At 37.0% G+C, this 12,864-nt stretch overlaps 1 pseudogene; it reads right to left on the bottom strand.

The window, feature by feature from the left end:
• Positions 1-9,743: 9,743 nt before the first annotated feature.
• LOC127158530 (major histocompatibility complex class I-related gene protein-like) lies at positions 9,744-12,804 on the bottom strand (annotated as a pseudogene).
• Positions 12,805-12,864: the final 60 nt, after the last annotated feature.

Here is a 12,864-nt window from a genome sequence, read left to right as displayed (position 1 = left end):
AAACAGACAAAGAATAAAGAAGAAATCGTGTCTTTATCAGGGACAAGGTATAGCCCATGTTAGGTTCTTTCTACATTCGCATTTTCCATTTAGAACATGAGGATTTCCTTAAGTAGACTAATTTCAGGGATGTAAAACGTACTCAAAAATTATACACAAGTGAAAGATACTCAGTGAAAATTTTACTCTGTTAAAAGTATCTGTCCCAAAACGGACTTAAGTAAAAGTAAAAAAATACGACTTTAAATTGTACTCAAGTATTAAAATAGTAGAAGTAACCTAGCAAAACAAAACAAAAACAAATGTAAAGTGAAATTGCTTAAAAATAAACTGCATAAAATGTTTTGTCAGACATACAAAAGTTTGATTAAAGGGAGAAAACAAAATGCAATGGCACATATCAAACACATCTTTCTAGCACAACAACAGTTTCTTTCATGACAACTCTCATAAGATTTCAGCATGGTAATTGATATGACAATGTTAATGTATTTGGCATTGGCGAAATAGATCTGCTACGTTGCTGCTGAATTGCTGCTGCTGTTGGTTGTTGCTGTAGATTATTGCTGCTGCTGCAAGCAAGTACAGGAACTTGCTACTGCCAAAGCATATGGCGACACATTGCTGTGAGTGATTAAGACATACTGCTGCTGCACAAATAGCATATAAAATACCCCCCAACAAAGCTGAAAGGAGATAAATAAACAGCTAAAATATACAGGCTGCTGTAAGCATACTGCTGCTATACAATAAACTGCAAAGTCTATTTTACTCCAATACAGTGTCTACGCCAAACGTGAGCTGTTAATGCTATTCACAATGTTGTAGTATGATTACTGTGCAAGCTGCTGTGGTTATATTTAATCCGCATTTGCTAAGCGTGATGCCCTGTATGTGTAGTCACAGGAATATATATATATATATATATATTTTTGTATTTGATTATTTTATGGTGTTTTTGGATGTTGTTTCAAGTACTGTGATTATACTGACTCTTGTGGAATAACCTCGGTGGACAGTAGGGGGAGACACTGTGCTGAACAGAGACTGAGTGGTTAACGATGAGCCGCGGAGAAGAAGCCATTACAAGAATTGCAGTGTTAATTTTGTCAAAGAAGACAACAACGAAAAATATTTGTTAACGAATATTTTTTCTGTGACTAAGGCGAGACGCTGACGAGCTAAAACTAATATCTGATGATAAAAACTTTGCCAAAATGTATGCCGTGTCTGCGTTAACAAGACGAGGCGGTACTACAATGTTATTTGAGGACTACTGGACATTCAACATACATCCAATAGCCTAAGTTAACGGTCTTGTCTTTCAAAGTGTGCGCCCTGTCATTGGATAAGGGGCGTTTGCATATCTAGCCTCAGTATGACAGCCTGAGTGGACGGACAGGCTACCAAAACGCGAACTAGCGATCTGAAACAATGGCCTAAGTACCTGAAGGGTTAGTGATAGGATCACCAGACAACAATTCGTTGTTGATGAATTTAACTAATGTTAGCGAAGGCGGGATAGGTGGAATTGCGCCGTGAGAGACACACACCAGAAGCGCTCTCTCGCCTGCACAGTCCACTTTTTCTGTTCTCAGTGCTCAAATATACACACATTAGTCCAAGTGTCTATCCTGTTGAGTATCTCACGTAAATACAGTCAGTTATGGCCTAAGTGAATGTGAACAAGTCCAAGAGGTGGGTGAAAACCATAAAAAACATGGACGTAGTGTCCGTGACGTCACTCGTAGGTTTCTGAAGAGCATTTCTGAAGCCTAAAGTGGGTGGGGCCGACTGCCGCCATTTTGGCAGCGCGTCACCGCGCGTCACTCCCGGATAATCGAAAATGGGCAAAAAGGCGGGACGTGGGTAAAGCTGATGTGCCTAGTTGCTGAAACCACACCCGCCTAACTCGACAGTAGTGAGAGCAGTGCTGCACTTCATTAGACAATCAAATTCGATAGACTGCGATCTAAGAAACTGCTCAATAAAGCACTGTAAGCAAGTAACAATTAGATAACTTCGCAGCAATAATTAATCGTAAATAATCTTTTTTTTTTTTTTCTTTTTATAATGCAGATTATTCACTCAGTGCCAGCTGTCAGTCTGGGGCTGCCCACTTCTACATGTGTGAGGACTGGAATGCTGTGTCAGCGTAGCATGTATTACAAATAAAATCAGCAACAGTTCGCAATTAAATCCCTTTCCTACCTTTTTTGTAACTTGATAAAAATCCATGGCAGTGAACGTCATTGGAGATGTTTAATTCACAATAATTCTGAGCATTATTCCTACTTACTGGCATTCATCAATCCACTGTCGTTCTTATAGATTAGGCTATTTTCATTTAATTCAGTGCAAAACAATATGCTAAGTATGTTTTGCATCCTTTAATGTTAGCGAACATTGCAAATAAATTGGCTGCAAAATTAACTTTTAGTCTGGTTGTTATGGTCAGAAAAAAAATTAAATCACATTATAGCCTATGAGGTAACCAATGCTCACTAGATTTTATACAGATGTTACAATAATGATTCTGTAAATGGTGATCAGCACCCAAATATTGTATATAATGCGGTAGTTACTGCCTTTTACCTTGGTGTGACATCTCACTTTTTGCATACAATGCAAAGGAGTACAATAACTTCAAAATAGCAGCAAAAATCAAGTTTGAGATCATTTTCATTAAAACATCTAATTGCCAGATTTCCAGTGTCCTACATATAATTATTTTTTCTGGAAAAATAAAAATCTTTAAAGCCATTTTTCTCAGTTTCACACGCCAACGAGTCTTTTGCCTTGCAGGGCAAAGCGGCAATCCACCTGTCACTCAAGTGGCCACTCCCTTAATTATGCAGAAATTTAAGGCTTAATATAAATTAAACGGATGAGTTATAAAAAAATTCACCCCTCTCACAGTTTTCATGAAGGGCAAAATTACATATATATACCAAAACCACTTTTTGTACCAGGCTGTAAACATATTTTTTTCTGCTGTAAATTTAGACACTTTAACACAGGAGGTCTATGGGATTGACTCCCTTTTGGAGCCAGTCTCTAGTGGCCAGTCGATGAATTGCAGTTTTAGTCACTTCCGTGTTGGCTTCAAGAGGGAGACCGGGAGGTTACCGCTTGAGGCCAACCAGCCATTTAAAGGTAAAGGTGCAAACTCATTGGCTGCGTACGCGACATGAACCAATCAGCTTGTGCCAAGTGGTATAGACCAATTATTTGTTTGTAAACATTCAGGATGCACATGCAGCATGGTTGCAGAAAACCCGGGAAAGGTAGCCTTTACGGCCAGAGAATTACGAGGATACGGTAAAAAAATACTTAGATTTAAAATAGATTATACTGATTAAATGTCATTTTCAAAATGTTATTTGCATATTACAAGAGCTTGTCACCCAGCCATAAGCACTGTTATTTAATGAAACTGACGTTTGATAGTGGGATAGTCTTACAGATCCGAAACAGGGATGACGTTTTTTGTGGGTGGTTCAAGTGTCAGTCTATGGAGCCATGCAATAAAAGAATGAAAAAGGTAAATTTGATTTTAGATTTCAAAATTCTGACTTTATTTTTGCTATTCCGAGATTATATCCCAGTAGGAAAAACAACTCGTCGTTCTCTCTTTTCCCCTTGGCTCAGAGTTTATATTTCACACTTCTGCCTTTTCCCCCCCCCAAAAAAGTCAGAATTGTGAGATAAAATAAAATAAAAAAATGTTATGTAAAAATGTTAATAGTAATAGGTTTAAATAATATTTCATGCTGTAACTGTAGGTCTAATACAGTACATCCCCTAACAGCATATGTGAATATTATGCAGACCTATTGTTTAAATCAAATTTATGCTTTAAAAGTAAAAGAGTAATCATAGCAGTTTTCATCCATAGTATGTCTGTTTGAATGTCTGCGTTTAGCTTCAAATGACGTCTTTGACTACAGTATTCTATAAAAATTATTTGCATTCCGATTTTGACATCAAAAGGCACAACAATATTTTTTTTTCTCTTATTCCATGGATTTTACCCATTTACCTCCACTTGCTACCAGTGTTTTTCTGCAACCACTATGTGCACGCAGCTGCAAGTGACGTCACTGTGACGTCTACTCAAAATTGGTGTATAAGGCTGTGAATGTAATGCTGCGTTCACGCCATATCGTAATTACCATAATTTTGAGATGACAACATGTGACATTCTACTCGGAGCTGTTCATGTCCTCAGACTTGGAATTATGCTTTTCTATGGCAACACTATCAACGCCTAAACAGAGCCTACGTTGGTCAGGTGGTATAGCGGTCATGTGGTACAAGTCGTAGCTCTCAGAAGACTCCCAGTTCACCAGTTGTAATTACGAGTTCTACGAGGACGTGAACGCTTTTTACAAGTTGGAATCTCATAATTAAGGTAATTCCGATATGGCATGAACACCTTTAACACCCGTCAGCCTGCGCCATCTAGACTTTCATGAAAGAACTAGGCATAGAACTAGGACAAATCTTCTTGCTCTCGACGAAGGCGGTCGCATCTTTTCCCTCTCCCTCCTCTATCTCTCCTCGCTGGCTTCTCTTTTCTCGTAATTGTTAGTTCTATCTCTGAGACTCTCTTTGCCCTGCTCTCCAAACAAAAAAGGAATTATGGATTTGATCAACTGGTCTCTGAACACAACTGACACCATCTTCTTGACGAGAAGCCTGGGTTCGGGGGAACCCAACTGTCCTGCAGGAATGTTTGCAGCTGCATACATGATGGACGGGTGGGAGAAGTGGCGCGTCGTGTGCCTGGCCGCTCTGTCCCTGGAGGATATTGAAGATATTTATTTATTCTGAACTTCGATAACAGGGTTTCTGCTGATGGGATTAGGTGGGGCCCTGTGGTATCGACGATTTGTAAAAGCGGTCAGTGCGGCTCAAAACCCCACTAAGCTGGCCGGCTGGATTGAAACGGTGGTGGGCAGAGCTGTTAGTACTCAGACTGTGGTTATGGACCGCAAATTGGAAAACATCGTGGAGAAACTAGCGGCTATGCAACAGGTTTTGGACAGACCTGGAGACCAGTGACGGACATTAGATATCTGCGAAATTGGCAGATATTGACCTAAAATTGACAAAAAGATCTTTTCTCTTTCGGCTTCCCCCCTTCTTCCAGATGGCCTCGGCCAAGGCCGTTGCTGGAGACAAACAACTTCCCCCAGAGAACAAGATAACGAGACGCTCTGAATTCCTCCTCCCCGTTCCAAGGACACCTGTTGCGGACTGGGTTTTTCAGACTCCACAGGCTTACACATACACACACACGCACACATACATACGTACATAGCTACAGATAGACAATCACTGCCTCCCCCAGCATCCCACGCCTTTGTGTGCTTTTTACCCCCAGTGTGGGTAGGTGGGTCTGTGACCAGCGCTCTTCTAGCTGCAGGACCGGATGGCTATTGCCTACATCGGACTACTTCCACATCCCCTGTCCCCCTCCCCTGTTGCAATGTTATGTCTATGTTTATGTGTTTATGTGCTTGTTGCTGGGGCTTTTTTTCTCCCCTGATCTCACACTGCCCTACTTGAAGGACAGTCTGGGAGGAGTTTTTTTTTGAGCCTCCTTTTTCCTAATGTATCTTATTTTCTATGCTACCTCTCGACTGACCTGTGTTCCCCCGAAATGTGATGTTTGTGTATGGTCGGAGGGGTCCAATTTCACTGCATGTAACAGTGTATGTGACAAATAAAGGCTTCTATCATCATCATCATCATCATCATATAAACGAATACATATATGAATATACAAAGAGATGTAAAATCAATTAACCACTCCACAAGAAATGTAAGAAACAAAACAAAAAAAAATGTTTACTTCCTGATGTATTTTTACATTATTTATTTATCTATATGGTAATGGGGGGGGGGTTGGGGAGATGACAGGAAAGAGGGGAGCAGGATCAGCAAAGAACTTTGAGACGGGAATCGAACTCGGGTCGCCGTGAGTGTAGTTGTACTATATGTCAACGCACTAACCACGAGGCTATTGTCACCGACAAGGGGGCATGTTTTACCTCAGACATAACCAGTGGTAGACAGTAATGAAGTAACTTAGTTGTACTTCTTTTCTGTACTTAAGTACATTTTTGAAATATCTGTACTTTACTGGAGTAGTTTAATTTTAAGTAACTTTCACTTTTACTTCACTACATTCCAAAGCGTAAGATCATACTTTTTGCTTCACTAAATTTTCTTAAACATATCGTTACTCCTAATAAAATAGGGGAGCGCGGGGCACAACCTAACATTTTTTTAATTTATCCATTTGTGTAAATCCACGTGGGGTTCAGAGTATAATTTTTTTTATCCACGTTAATTTCACACTTGTCTAGTACAAGTATGTTGCTTTGTTTCATAATTACAGTGTGTTCGTTTTTCATTATTTAGCTCAAAAGAAAGGAAGTGAAATGTGTCAACATGCCCCGTAGGTGGGGTACATGTAACGTGAAGGGCATGTTGTAACATGACCATATGACAGCTTAAAATGTTATCTGATCTAATAAAAATATATACATGACAAACTAAAATATTTTGTCAATAAGATAAAATGATTAACTTTTTCAAATAAAATAGTGGGGTTTTTACATTTGTTTTTTTTTTTTTTTTTTCAATTTAAGATAATCACATTTTTGAGTTTCACAGTGAACACATCGCAACCATGCGTGGAACGGCCCTGATCGCAAAACACAACGTTACAGTATAGGCCTAGTTCAAAACAATAAGTGCAAATAGATGAAACTCATTCAGACATTCCAAAAAAAAAACACTCCCCTCCCTCCAAACACAGCTCTCACAGAACACGAGACACACAAACGAGCCAAAATGCTATACATTTCTTGAAGTAATAAGAAACATTAAACGTCGATTGTGAGTCTTTATTCACATATTTCTTGTGGTTTCTTATTAAAATCCTTAAAAGTAAATAGTGAAAATTACATCGCTAATGTCATAGAATAGCATAGTTTAATAATATTGTAAATTGTAACGCAGTGTTACAACATTCCCCATCAGTGCCACTGGAATTTAAAACCGGTTCGTGTCTTCAGCTGGTTTGCCAAGCATTAATAAACTATCTAAACTGATAAATAACAGATTGGAGATTAAAATAATAGCAGATTCCATTTTAAATAAATACTAAAAACTGAGATTAAAAATGTACTTTTTTTTTTTTGGATCAACTAACCGAGTAAACAGATATGAATGTTTATTCATAATCATACTGAAAATAAGTAAATATTGTTAGCGGATGCTAACTGTCTAGCTAACAAGCTTGCTGGTGCTAAGTTGAGGTAGATATGAAGTCCAAATATTTTTACCTCTGGGGGAAAAAGAAAGAATGTTCAGAACATGGTAACTACAGTAATTATCAAAGTGAGAAGTGATGCCTTCTGAAGTCTGGAGTTTTGAGTCTGGATTTAAATGTGGCTAATGTTTTAGCACATTTGATCTCTTCTGGAAGCTGATTCCAACTGCGGGCAGCATAATAGCTAAAAGCGGACTCCGCTTGTTTTGTGTGAACCCTTGGTATTTCTAACTGACTCGATCCTAATGATCTGAGTGGTCTGTTAGGTTTATATTCAGTGAGCATATCTACAATGTATTTAGGTATCCTAGGCAATGTATCCTAGGCCATTGAGCGATTTATAAATGAGTAATAATACTTTAAAATCAATCCTAAATGTGACTGGAAGCCAGTGTGAGGATCTGAGGACTGGTGTGATATGCTCAGATTTTTCTTGTTCTAGTAAAAATCCTGACAGCAGTGTTCTGGATGAGCTGCAGCTGTCTAATGGTCTTCTTGGGAAGGCCAGTGAGGAGACCATTACAATAGTCCACCCTACTTGTGAAAAAGGCATGAACAAGTTTCTCCAAGTCTTGACTGGAAACAAAACATCTCATTCTTGCAATGTTTTTGAGATGACAGTATGCTGATTTAGTTACTGCTTTGACATGACTGCTGAAACTAAGGTCTGACTCCAGAATCACACCAAGATTCTTGACTCGATTTTTAGTTGTTTGACCCCTAGAGCCAAGGTATGCATTCACATTGAGAACTTCATCTTTATTTCCAAATGCAATGACTTCAGTTTTCTCCTTGTTTAACTGAAGGAAGTTCTGGCACATCCAACTGTTAATTTAATCAATGCATTGGCAGAGGGAGTCGATGGGGCTGTAGTCATTTGGTTATAAGGCTAAGTAAATCTGGGTATCATCAGCATAGCTGTGATACCCATAGCGGCAATTTGGTTCTTTCTCATTATTTGACTTAGTGGGAACATATACAGGCTGAACAAGAGCGGCGCAAGAATTGAGCCTTGTGGGACTCCGCATGTCATGGACGTCCACTTAGACTTATGCTCAAAGAAATGAAGAAATAAATAAATGTGGAAATAAATGAATGTTGACACAATTGCATGTATAAATAAATTAGAAAATAAATATATGTTGAGATAAATAAAATACTAATTGATTTTGTTTTTACATTTATGTATACATGTATGTATGTATGTATGTATTGATTAAATTATTGATTTATTCATTTATTTAGCTAGCAGCTTTGGAATTCCATACATTCTAGCTTGTCAGGCCATCATCAGATGCACTAGTGTATCCCTTCTCTTTCTTAAAATAGGAAATTACTGGAGCTGTAATTATTTTAGTCTTTTGCAGACGTGTTCTAAGATGGAACCAGTTGTCATTATTAAATTCAATCATTAAGAAGACTTGATATTCATATTCTTATGACTCTCAAGATGACATTGTGTAGGTGAGGAATGCGGCATGCCAGCAAACTCGGCCAATTATATTACTGTTGCTAAGTAGAATTCAAGGAAACAGGCTGTACTGTATATATCACATTTGCTTTGGTGATTACAATGTTTCAATTTCAAAATTACTTATGTCAGTTCCCAAATCACTAATACAGCTAAATGAATTACACAAATGTAGAAATAATTATTTGACATTTATGATTGCACATTTTCATTTTGCCTTCTCCTTCAAAAATAGGAAATTACTGTATCTATAATTATAGCCTATTGCTTTCTTGTGATAGCTGGAACCACCACAATCACCCTTGTCATCTATAGATTTCTATTTGACATTTTATAAACAGAAATAATCTATTTAGTTAGACTGATGTTTCCTTTTCTTTTCTTTCTTTTTTTTTTAAGGATCAAATATTTTCCTGTTGAATAGGCAATATGCAGAAATAAATATTTTGCTCAATAGTAACTAACAGTCACATGGTAAGTATATTTATTTCACCTGCTATTCTACTGCTAGATTCCACAAATTCTACTGCATCCCTGCAGTGGTAAATCAAGTGAATGATTCATATTTCAGAACAACTTTACGAAGGCATCATTTTGTTAATCATCATAGTACTATAATTCTCCAACATTCAGTTGAATTTGAAGCAAATCTTATGAATGGATTTTGATGTGTTCTGCTGTTTTAGGGAAAGATAGACATTCACCACTTGTTCCTTTTTGTAACATTTTCTTTATTTTTAAAGAACCAGAATAATATTACATCTTTTTGAAGGCAACCAATATACAAAAATCATGTTTTTTTTATTTACCTAAAGGAAAATGTGCATTTTATTAATGTTCAGATATTCATGTAAAGGTTTAATTATCATCTCAATCAATTAAAACAAAAGAGAAGAATTAATTCTATAAACATGAAAAGCCCAACAATCCCCTGCAAAGAATAAAATAAAAAGCAAAAAATACAAATATTGATAGCTTTATTTAACTGGAAAAGCCCAATCATTAAATCTAGACAATTCATAATACTTAAAACAATGCATTAAATAAACAATTTGATAATTTCATTAACTTCTCGGCATCCTTTTCTTATTATATATTTTGTCTCCTACAGACATTTTCTAAAACAAAAGCATAAACAGAAATCAATCCTTATAGACTCAGATAGGGTGTTGTACCCAGGTGGTTACACTGACTTTAAACTTTGTTTCTAATTTCTTTTCTTTTTTCCATGATATAAAATAAACAAATCATTCACAAATCTTACAAACCAAATCAACTTTGCAAATCAATCATTGGCATTTGTGTGTATTTTTGTGTCTTTGTCATTTCAGGGAAATATATTTTCATAAAATTTCATTAAAAAGTCAATAAAATGAATGAAAATGAAGATGATCAGAAAGTGTGAAGGAATAAAAAACGTTACTTTTTAGATGTAATTAATGTAGAATCATAAGACATAAATCTCATTACAGAAATCTATAATTTTGCATGTGTGTGTGTGTGTGTGTTTATGTGTGTGTGTTTAAGTGTGCTTATGTGCAATTTTGTATGACTGGACAGTTGGACTAACATCATTTTTCTACTTCATCTCTCCCATGTGTCTGGTTTCCTAAAATGCCAAAAGAAACATTACATTTCATACATTTTACATGACTGAGAGAGATATATTTATGAATAAAAACACACTTACATCTTCATGCATTAGGAGTTGTTTGAACCATCATCAGAGGCTACAACAGAAAACAATATTTCAGATAATAAATTATACAACAGACTGCTCATACAAAACTTTAGATTTAGATATTTCTGTAGTGTCATTTATTGGTTTTATTACAATACAGAGAAATATTGTAGGACAGAACTCCTATTTTGATTTATTATATACAGTTATATTTCTGAAATACTACTTCGCAGATTTGAATATGAATGCATGGAACATAATATATACCAGTGTCTACTGTCTAGAGGCAGAGGCCATCTGATATTTATGTATTTACATCAAATAAATATTATGAGGAACTTACCATTGACTGGTTTGAAGTCTGAAAAACAACCAGAGAAACAGACTTTAAGTTCAGCAATTTTACCCATCAAAGCAGCACACAAATGTGTAAACAAACAATATACTCAATATAGTCATGGTAATAATATCACAGTCTCTGTCTCACCTGTCTCTTTCTTTTTCTGCAACACCTTAAACACAACGACAGCAATGACCGCCAACAGGACGAGAGCACCAACAGCAGCACCAACAATGATACCAATGGGAAGAGAATCTGAAAAATATGATCAGATAAAAACATCAGATCATTAATAAGCCTGACAATGTTAGATACATGTGGAACATTTTTGATGATACAAAAACAGAAACTGTGACTGTAATGCCAAAAACTATTAACAATATAGGGCATGACACATTATGTTTGCAATAGTAAAACAAATGATCTCCATCAACTTTGTTCATGGTCTACTCATCAAGACAATCTTACCATTGTTAATCACTCTTACCATCTTTTACTATCTCTCTAATGGTTTTGCCCTGATGTTCGACCACACAGCTATACTCATTGTTCTTCAGCTCATCAGGCTTAACTCTGATAGTGCTCGACCTCTGAAAGGTCCCGTCCTCATTGGGAAGAAGTTCACCCAGATCCACATCCTCATCATGGTCTTGTCCGTTTTTCTGCCAGGTGACTGTCACTCCACTGGGGTAAAAACCTGTAGCATGACACGTGACTGGAGACGAGGAAGATTTCTGCAACAGAGACACCTGAGGAGAGACTGGAGAGAGACAGAGAGAGAGCTTAAACACAAGTGATGCCAAGTCTCCACCATTTGCAAATGATACAAAAATTTTGGTGTGCTGGGCTAGTCTTTTAGATTATGCTTTTATCCAAACTCTATTTAAAGAGCACCTCTAATATTAATTTCCACAAACAAAAAACACATAATATGTAATGCTTAAACAATCAAAACAATCAACACTGAAAAGAAAGTGTGTTGAGACATCTGAAGTGACAAAAATGTAAAAAATAAAAAAATAATTATAAAAATACTTCTTGTATGCAATATTATTTAGAAAAATGCACACGCTTGCTGATGAGTAAGAACTGATGTACCTTTTCTCTCCAAGCTGCTCTTTCCATACTGCACATACTTCTGCAGCCACTCAATGCACACAGTGCTGAAGTAATTTCTGTTAGTCTCAAGTAGGCCTCTGTCATTGTTCCACTTCTGTACAGTGGGGATTCCTTGCTGCACTGGGGAAATATATCTCAGCTCTTTGAAATCCACTGACAGAAAGTCCTCTCCATCATATCCATACTGTCTGAATGCATTTGTTGTTCCAGTCTGATCATCCCACTCACAGCCATACATTTGCTGGTATGTGTGCACACCTGAGGAACAGAGACAGATTTGTGAGACTGATCTGATGTTACCTTAAGTGCTTGTGATGTTTGATGCATAATCACAGTGCTCTATTTTTTAATCCCAACAACGATTACGGTTGATTGCTTTGATAATACACTGCTATTCAAATGTTTGGGATCAGTAAGATTTCTAAAGTTTTTTGCAATTTAAAATAACAGTTTTCTATTTGAATGTACTTTGAGGAAGATATGAGGACTGATGAAAGACTCGTCTTCACTCACAGACGTCACAAACTTCCCATCATCCTCCACAGATCAGATCAACACGTCTCTACAGCTTCAGCACAGCCATCAGTGCCGCTGGATATTTACTCTCTGAACCACAAACTCAGAGCTTTAAAACAGCAGAGAGAAGACGGCTGTGTGTTTCGTCTACAATGTGAGGATCAAATGTCTCATGGACAGAAGAACCTGAAATCACCTGCACTGAGGAGCAGCAACAGTCCTCAGAGAAAACTAATGATAAACTACTAAATGTCCGAATGAGGGAGGTTTGTGTGAGGGGTTGTTTTAGGTTTTGATGTAGGCTATAAACATCATTAGCTCAGTATTAAAGCAATAGAAATCAATGAAATTAATCTATTGATCAAACTGATCTCTGACAGCTGTAGGTC

The sequence above is a fragment of the Labeo rohita genome, unplaced genomic scaffold, assembly GCF_022985175.1.
Source record: "Labeo rohita strain BAU-BD-2019 unplaced genomic scaffold, IGBB_LRoh.1.0 scaffold_155, whole genome shotgun sequence".
Taxonomy (NCBI): Eukaryota; Metazoa; Chordata; class Actinopteri; order Cypriniformes; family Cyprinidae; genus Labeo; species Labeo rohita.
This window is presented reverse-complemented; position numbering and strand designations above follow the sequence as displayed.